The 6,139-nt window shown below is 50.8% G+C and overlaps 1 long non-coding RNA gene across 1 annotated transcript; it reads right to left on the bottom strand.

Annotated features, from left to right (window-relative positions):
* Positions 1 to 124: 124 nt before the first annotated feature.
* Positions 125 to 3,596, bottom strand: LOC123290239 (uncharacterized). Its single transcript, XR_006534610.2, has 3 exons — positions 3,459 to 3,596; positions 1,365 to 1,426; positions 125 to 258 (listed from the first exon to the last, which is right to left on the bottom strand). It is a non-coding gene; the product is annotated as an uncharacterized lncRNA (long non-coding RNA).
* Between the last annotated feature and the right edge of the window lie 2,543 nt (positions 3,597 to 6,139).

Below are 6,139 nucleotides of genomic sequence, written 5' to 3'. Positions count from 1 at the left end.
TGGGTAGGAACAGCAGCAGCAGCCAGAGCCCAACTTTAAAAGGAATCATGTGACATATTGTCTCTGACTCTAAATTGGCAGAGACCTAGAGACAAGCAAGGAAAAACACAGACAAAAAGATGACTCTCCTAAGGATTAGAATTGCATTTCGTTTTTAACTTCTTATAAGAATGTCAGCCTCTGTTGAGAGGTTTGTGGTGAATGCATTGCCACAGTGCACAGGGAGAGAAATCTCACTCTGCAGACCAGACCACGTGCCTAGAAAAAAAATTTTTTTTGGTCACTTTGGATGTGGGACAAGACTCACACCTATTAATATCCTTTGTTGGGAGGGAGCATGTAGGTTGGGAAAAGGTGTGTGCTGCCAAGAGACTGGCAGCAGAAGGAACTTGACACGTGACTCGTTCATGGACAGGGCGGCTGGGCCTGTGCCAACCTGGGTCCCAGCCCCTCGTTGGGGTCTGTGGGGGAGACAAGTAGAGAGGCTCACATCGTCTCCCATTACAGGCCCTTCCCACACCCCTCACCTTCCTGGAGACCTCAGAAGTCCGGGGCTGGCCCCCTGGAGCACAGGTTGCATGAGGCTAAACCCTCTTCCCCAGGGGCAAACAGCCAGGCCTTTGCCTGTCAGCCTCAGAGGGGCCTGGACTTTTCCAGAAAGGACAGGGGGATCTGGATCCTGCACAGCCCCAAATCGGGGTACCTGGAATTCTGAGCAAGTGCTGACCAACGTTGCGGACTCCAACCACAGAAGAGCAAACTGAGTTTCCTTCACTTTGGCCACTTGGGCCAACACTCTTCAGGGAGAGACCCCCCCCCCCCCCGCCACCTTCAACATCAACCGGCCTTTGCTCATATCGGACTCCGCAGACCTCAGATTCTACCCAGCCCAGAAATTTTGTGGGGAGGGTGTGCGGGAGGCCATCAGGAGTTAATCAGCAGCCCCTGATGAACAAGACACAGCTATTTCTAAAATCAAGTGCCACAGCCAGTGTTCCAAGTGTGATCACATTCTCCGGGGGACAACATTCAGCTATAGGGCAAGAGGCACTGCAAACAGTGGAAATAACTTCTTTGTTTCACTCGGGACTAGTCCTGGCCACAGCAAAATGATGGTGAGGGCAGGCTTGTTCTTAGTGTCTGCCCACCCCCAGCCCAGCCATCCTTCCAATCAGCATAAACAGACACACACCCCTTTTTTTCCTGTTCATTTCCCCACACCCTGCTCCTTGACCTCTAGTGGGGCCTGAGCCCTCACGGTATCCTCTGCCCACACAGGACCCCCCGTCTTGGGAACCCCATGCTCTGAACTTTCCCAACTGCCAGAAACTCATCAGCTAGGAGAGCTTGAGAAGCTGTTGAACCTCGTGGAGACTCTGTTTTCTCAGAAGTTGAAAAGAAAATGTAGTATCTTCCTCCAAATGTCCTAGAAAAGATGAAACGAAATAATTGGCATCAACATGCAACCGGTACACGCCAGTATGGTGGTGCATGTGTGAAAATGTCGGAGTGCTTTCAGAGTGTCTGTAATGGCCAATGCCCAGAGCTCCCTGAAGCGGCCCTCAGCCCGGCCCAGCCCCTCCCCAGGGATTCTTGCAGACCGCCCCATGGATCAGCAGCTGTGGGTAATGCCTGGCACTATGGGGGGGTAGGGAGGCCTTCAGGACCCACTCAGTGCTATGGCCGGCCTTTGTTCTCATTGGTCTTCTGCCTATGCTACACCAGTTGTTAAAAATTTGTCCTTTCCTCCTGGAGACAATGCATTGGAACGTGCCTGTCTTATAAGTTGAGACATAGACCACATAATTGTAAGGTGGGCTATAAGGTTTGGAGAGGTAACCCTTTAAACTGTTATCAGTCATTTACGCCTTAGAGTAGGTGAGTGAAGGAATGGAGAGATTTTCTTAGGGACCAGGAGGTAGGGTGAAATGCTGAGGAAATCAAGGGAAAGCAAATTCAGGCTACTTTCTTCACTTTGTCTAGAGTCCTGCTTATCCCCCACCAGCATTTTAAATTCCTTGGGTTCAAAGTGCAATACTCTGCAGAAGCAAACGTGCTCCATGAAGGAGAAAGGAAACGGCCACCACAGGTGGTCCTGCAGGGTCCCACTCACCAGTACCTGACACTGTGACACCTGGACGTGTAGGGTGGTGGGGATGAGCACCAGACTCAAGGCAGGAAGACTGGGTCTAAGACTCAACCCTACAGTGACTTGCGGTGTGCCTGTGAGTGTGTGTGCGTGTGTATTGTGTGTGTCTCATTGGTCCAGCTGTTTGAGTTTTTTGATCCTCCATTGTCATCTGTGAAACATGAGTCAAATCACCTGGCTGGTGGACCTACAGGCCGATGAAAGATCAGAAGGGAGCTGGTGCATAAAAGGCTTTGTAAATTGTGAATCGCCCTTCTAACATATGGTGATATGATAATCCACTCCATTCAGAAAGCAGTGGAGCTGGGAGTGGGGAGAAGTGACTCAGGAAGCTCAAGACAGTGTAGGGGCTGAAGAGCTAGTCAGGGACCAAAAATAGAGTCGTTTTCAGAGCCCTGGGCCAGACTCCTGGGGCCAGGCCTGTTAGTGGCTGGGATCAGGGGCTCCAGGCTGACCAGGCCCCAGGCTACCTGCTCCCCCGGGGTGTGGCCTGTGGGGCCAGCGCCTGCAGTCTGAGGTGGCCGCACGCCCAGCCAGGTCAGTGCAGGCCAACAGCCCTGGGCTCACAGGCAGGAAGCAGAGGGAGGAGACCCCACCTTTGACTTCACTGGGAATTCAAACGGCTTTCCCTATCCAGGAGCTGCCTGCCCGCTGCCAAATACTCCACTGGCCTCCTGCCCACATTCCCTACCAGCAGAACCAGCCCTCAGATGAAATGTACAAAGTACGCTGGCCCGGAGACCACAGGTCCTGCCCGCATGCTCCAGCCGCGAGGAGGGAAGCTGGCCCCTGCCCACCCTGCCTCGGCCGGGCTCTGGCCCTTTTGTTCTGAGGCAGGTAGCGGACACGGGTGCCCACAGGACTACAGACTGAAGAACTGCTGAGGGATCGAGGTCTGGAGGCAAGCTGGCCCGCGTGGGTGTAACCAGGCAGGGACTCGATGTTTCACAAACAAACACAGCTCCAAAGCATTCCTGCCGCTTGCTCAGGCCAAGGAAAGCAAGGTAATAACTCAGGGAACAGTGACCTCATCGGGAAAGCAGGCTGCCCAGTCTCACACACAAACCCCACATCCCCAAACAACCCGGCCGACTCAGTCTGTCACGAAAAACCCCCGAGAGGCACTGCCCCGCGGAAGGAGCAGGTGGCCGGTTTAGAGCAGGCGGGAGCGGGGTGGACCTTTCCTCCTGCTGCGGAGGAGCCCCGCCCCAAGGGAGAGAGCTAGGGCATGGGGGGCTTTTCAGCTCCAGGGTCCTGCCCTCTTGCCACAACGTAAAGAATCCAGAACAAAGGCAAAGCTGTTGGTCACCTCTGCTCCCTAGGGCGCTGGCCAGCTCTCGGCGTCAGCAGGCAGCCTCAGCCGCCGCTGGGAGCTGGGTGCTGTTGTGAAACCGCTCGGCCTGGTCCTGTTTCATTTTGCCCATCTGCAGCTTTGTTCTTCCTCAGGACGTGGGAGAGGTGGGGACTGGGGAAGGAAGTAGCAAGCAGGGAGGAGAAGGGGTGCCTGGATGTTCTGGCTGTTTATTCCCTGCTCCTTCAGCCTGAGGAGAGGAAGGGCAGAAAACCATCCCTGCGTTTGAAACTGAATAAACACACCCCAGGGACGCAGGGCTGTGTGCCAGGGGCTACCTGAAGCCACAGGTAGCACATCTTCCTGGGCCCTCCAGCTGGGGTGTGGTAGACTTGGTTACACTAAGAGAAATGCCTCTATATTGACAGGAGCCGACATTTATTGGGTATTTACCATGCGACAGGCACTGTGCTAAGTGCTTAAAGTGCCTTTAGCTCTTGCAACCCTCCAAACAAGGCTGTGAGATAGTTCTTTCCTTTACCCCCTTCATTGATAGAGGCTTCGAGAGTTCAATAGCTTGTCTGAGGCCACACAGCAGTTGGTGGCAGGCCTGGAGATGAACCCGGACAGTCTGACTCTGGAGCCACTGCGTGTAGATGCCCACTTTGTACAGTGCCCCAAGAGGCCCTACCAGGGGCAAGTGCCGTGTGCCCTGACACAGGGGCTTTCTCCACACAAACACACGGTCAGCTTGCCCTGAAGGGGCAGCTTCCCAGGGGCAAACGACTCAAATAGCCTGAGGCTCTCTCTGGAGGTGTTGTACCAAAACAACAATAAATCATATATATAAAATATTATTTATAGATAAATCTTTTTCTTCTTAAACAACTCAGTCCTAAAGCAGTCCGGCCTGGCAAAGCAAGCTAGGCATCCCGGCAGGGGGAGGGGACAGAACCACAGTGACACAGAGGGGAGGAGGGCTGGATCCTTTTGAGATAAAGGACATTAGTGGGACAATTGGAGAAACTTGAGTGGGGTGTGCGGATAGATGGCAGCCATGATCCAGGCAAGTTTCCTGATTGGAGGGGTCTGTCAGGGTTACGTAGGGGATGTCTTTATGTGGAGGGCATCATGCCAGCAACTTACCCTTAAATTTTTTTCATTATTACTTTTACCTTTTCACTTACTTTTAAAACAAACTAGCAATGTATTGTGTATATTCTCATTGTAAAAAATATCAAGCAACACAGAAGCTATTCATTAAAAAATTTAAGTCTTTTCCTCTCCCCTTCAGTCTAAGTCCTTTTTTCAGAAGTCACCACTATCCTTGAGGTGGTGTCTTTATAGAATACAAATATATAGCTAAGAGACTAGATCTTCAAAGTTTTCATCACAAGCAAAAAAAGCTGTAACCATGTGAGACGATGGATGTTAACTAAACTTATTGTGGTGATCATTTCACAATATACACACACATATCAAATCATTATGTTGTGCCCCTTAAACTAACACAGTGTTGTAAGTCAATTATATATCAATAAAACTGGAAAAAATAAAATTGTCAACAATTTTTTTTTTAAGATTTTAATTCTCACCATAAAAAAAGAAACACTGTTGTTAAGCTTTCATTACATTGGTTGTTAAAGTCACAAAATGTTAGTAAAATATAGGTTGCTTTTGGGGAATGAAACAAATATATAGGCAATTTACTTTTAAGTAGTTCAGGAGAAAAAATGTTCTCTGCACTGCACTTGCAATTTCTCTGTACGTTTGGGATTGTTTCAAAAATTTTTTTAATTAAAAAGCAAACACACACAGGGGCCAGCCCCGTGGCGCAGTGGTTAAGTGCACACTCCGCTTCAGCGGCCTGGGGTTTGCCGGTTTGGATCCCAGGTGCAGACATGGCACCACTTGTCAAGCCATGCTGTGGCACATGTCCCACATATAAAGTGGAGGAAGATGGGCACGGATGTTAGCTCAGGGCCAGCCTTCCTCAGCAAAAAGAGTAGGATTGGCAGCAGATGTTAGCTCAGGGCTAATCTTCCTCAAAAAAAAAAGAAAGCAAACACACACAAAACATAAGCCGTGAAAAAAAAATTTGCTCTTAGGTTCGAGACCCCCAGGTATATCTTCGTGGTCTTCTGCCATTAGAAGCACTAAAGTGAAAATGTTTGGGAAGTCCAGCCACACCCAAGCCAAGCTGTCTGGAAATACCAGGTACTCTGAGCTACCCCCGGAGTTGAGGGTTCCTTCCTGGTGGATCTACGCTCCCCGGGGCTGCTCACATCCTCCCACCTCGACTTGGGAGTTCAGCAGAAAAGATGACATAAGGGGCAACGCCAGGGACTGCAGGTTCTCCACCGTCTAGATGCTCACACGCACCACTCCCCACTCCCACCCAGCACTCCCAGAGCAAAAATGGCTGCAAAGTCTCATCACACTTTTTTGATTGCAACAGAAAATCACTCTAATGGAAGAAATGGTCCTTGTACTCTGGGTTCCCTCTCCACAAGGCAGGCACTTTTCTGGCACTATTATAATGCTGATGGAGAAATGTTGTGGGAGGGAGGGTGATGTGAGAAAGTGCCAAGCCTGAGGGTGGCATCCACAGCCTGGGAATGTCCAGGCTCTCAGAGTGTTGCCCCTACACAACTTCTGTACCTTGAAGGCTGCGCCTACCTGCTTCTCTGGGCTCAGGA

The sequence above is a fragment of the Equus asinus genome, chromosome 12, assembly GCF_041296235.1.
Source record: "Equus asinus isolate D_3611 breed Donkey chromosome 12, EquAss-T2T_v2, whole genome shotgun sequence".
Lineage (NCBI taxonomy): Eukaryota > Metazoa > Chordata > Mammalia > Perissodactyla > Equidae > Equus > Equus asinus.
The sequence above is the reverse complement of the archived record's forward strand: the minus strand, read 5'-3'. Positions and strand labels throughout refer to the sequence as shown.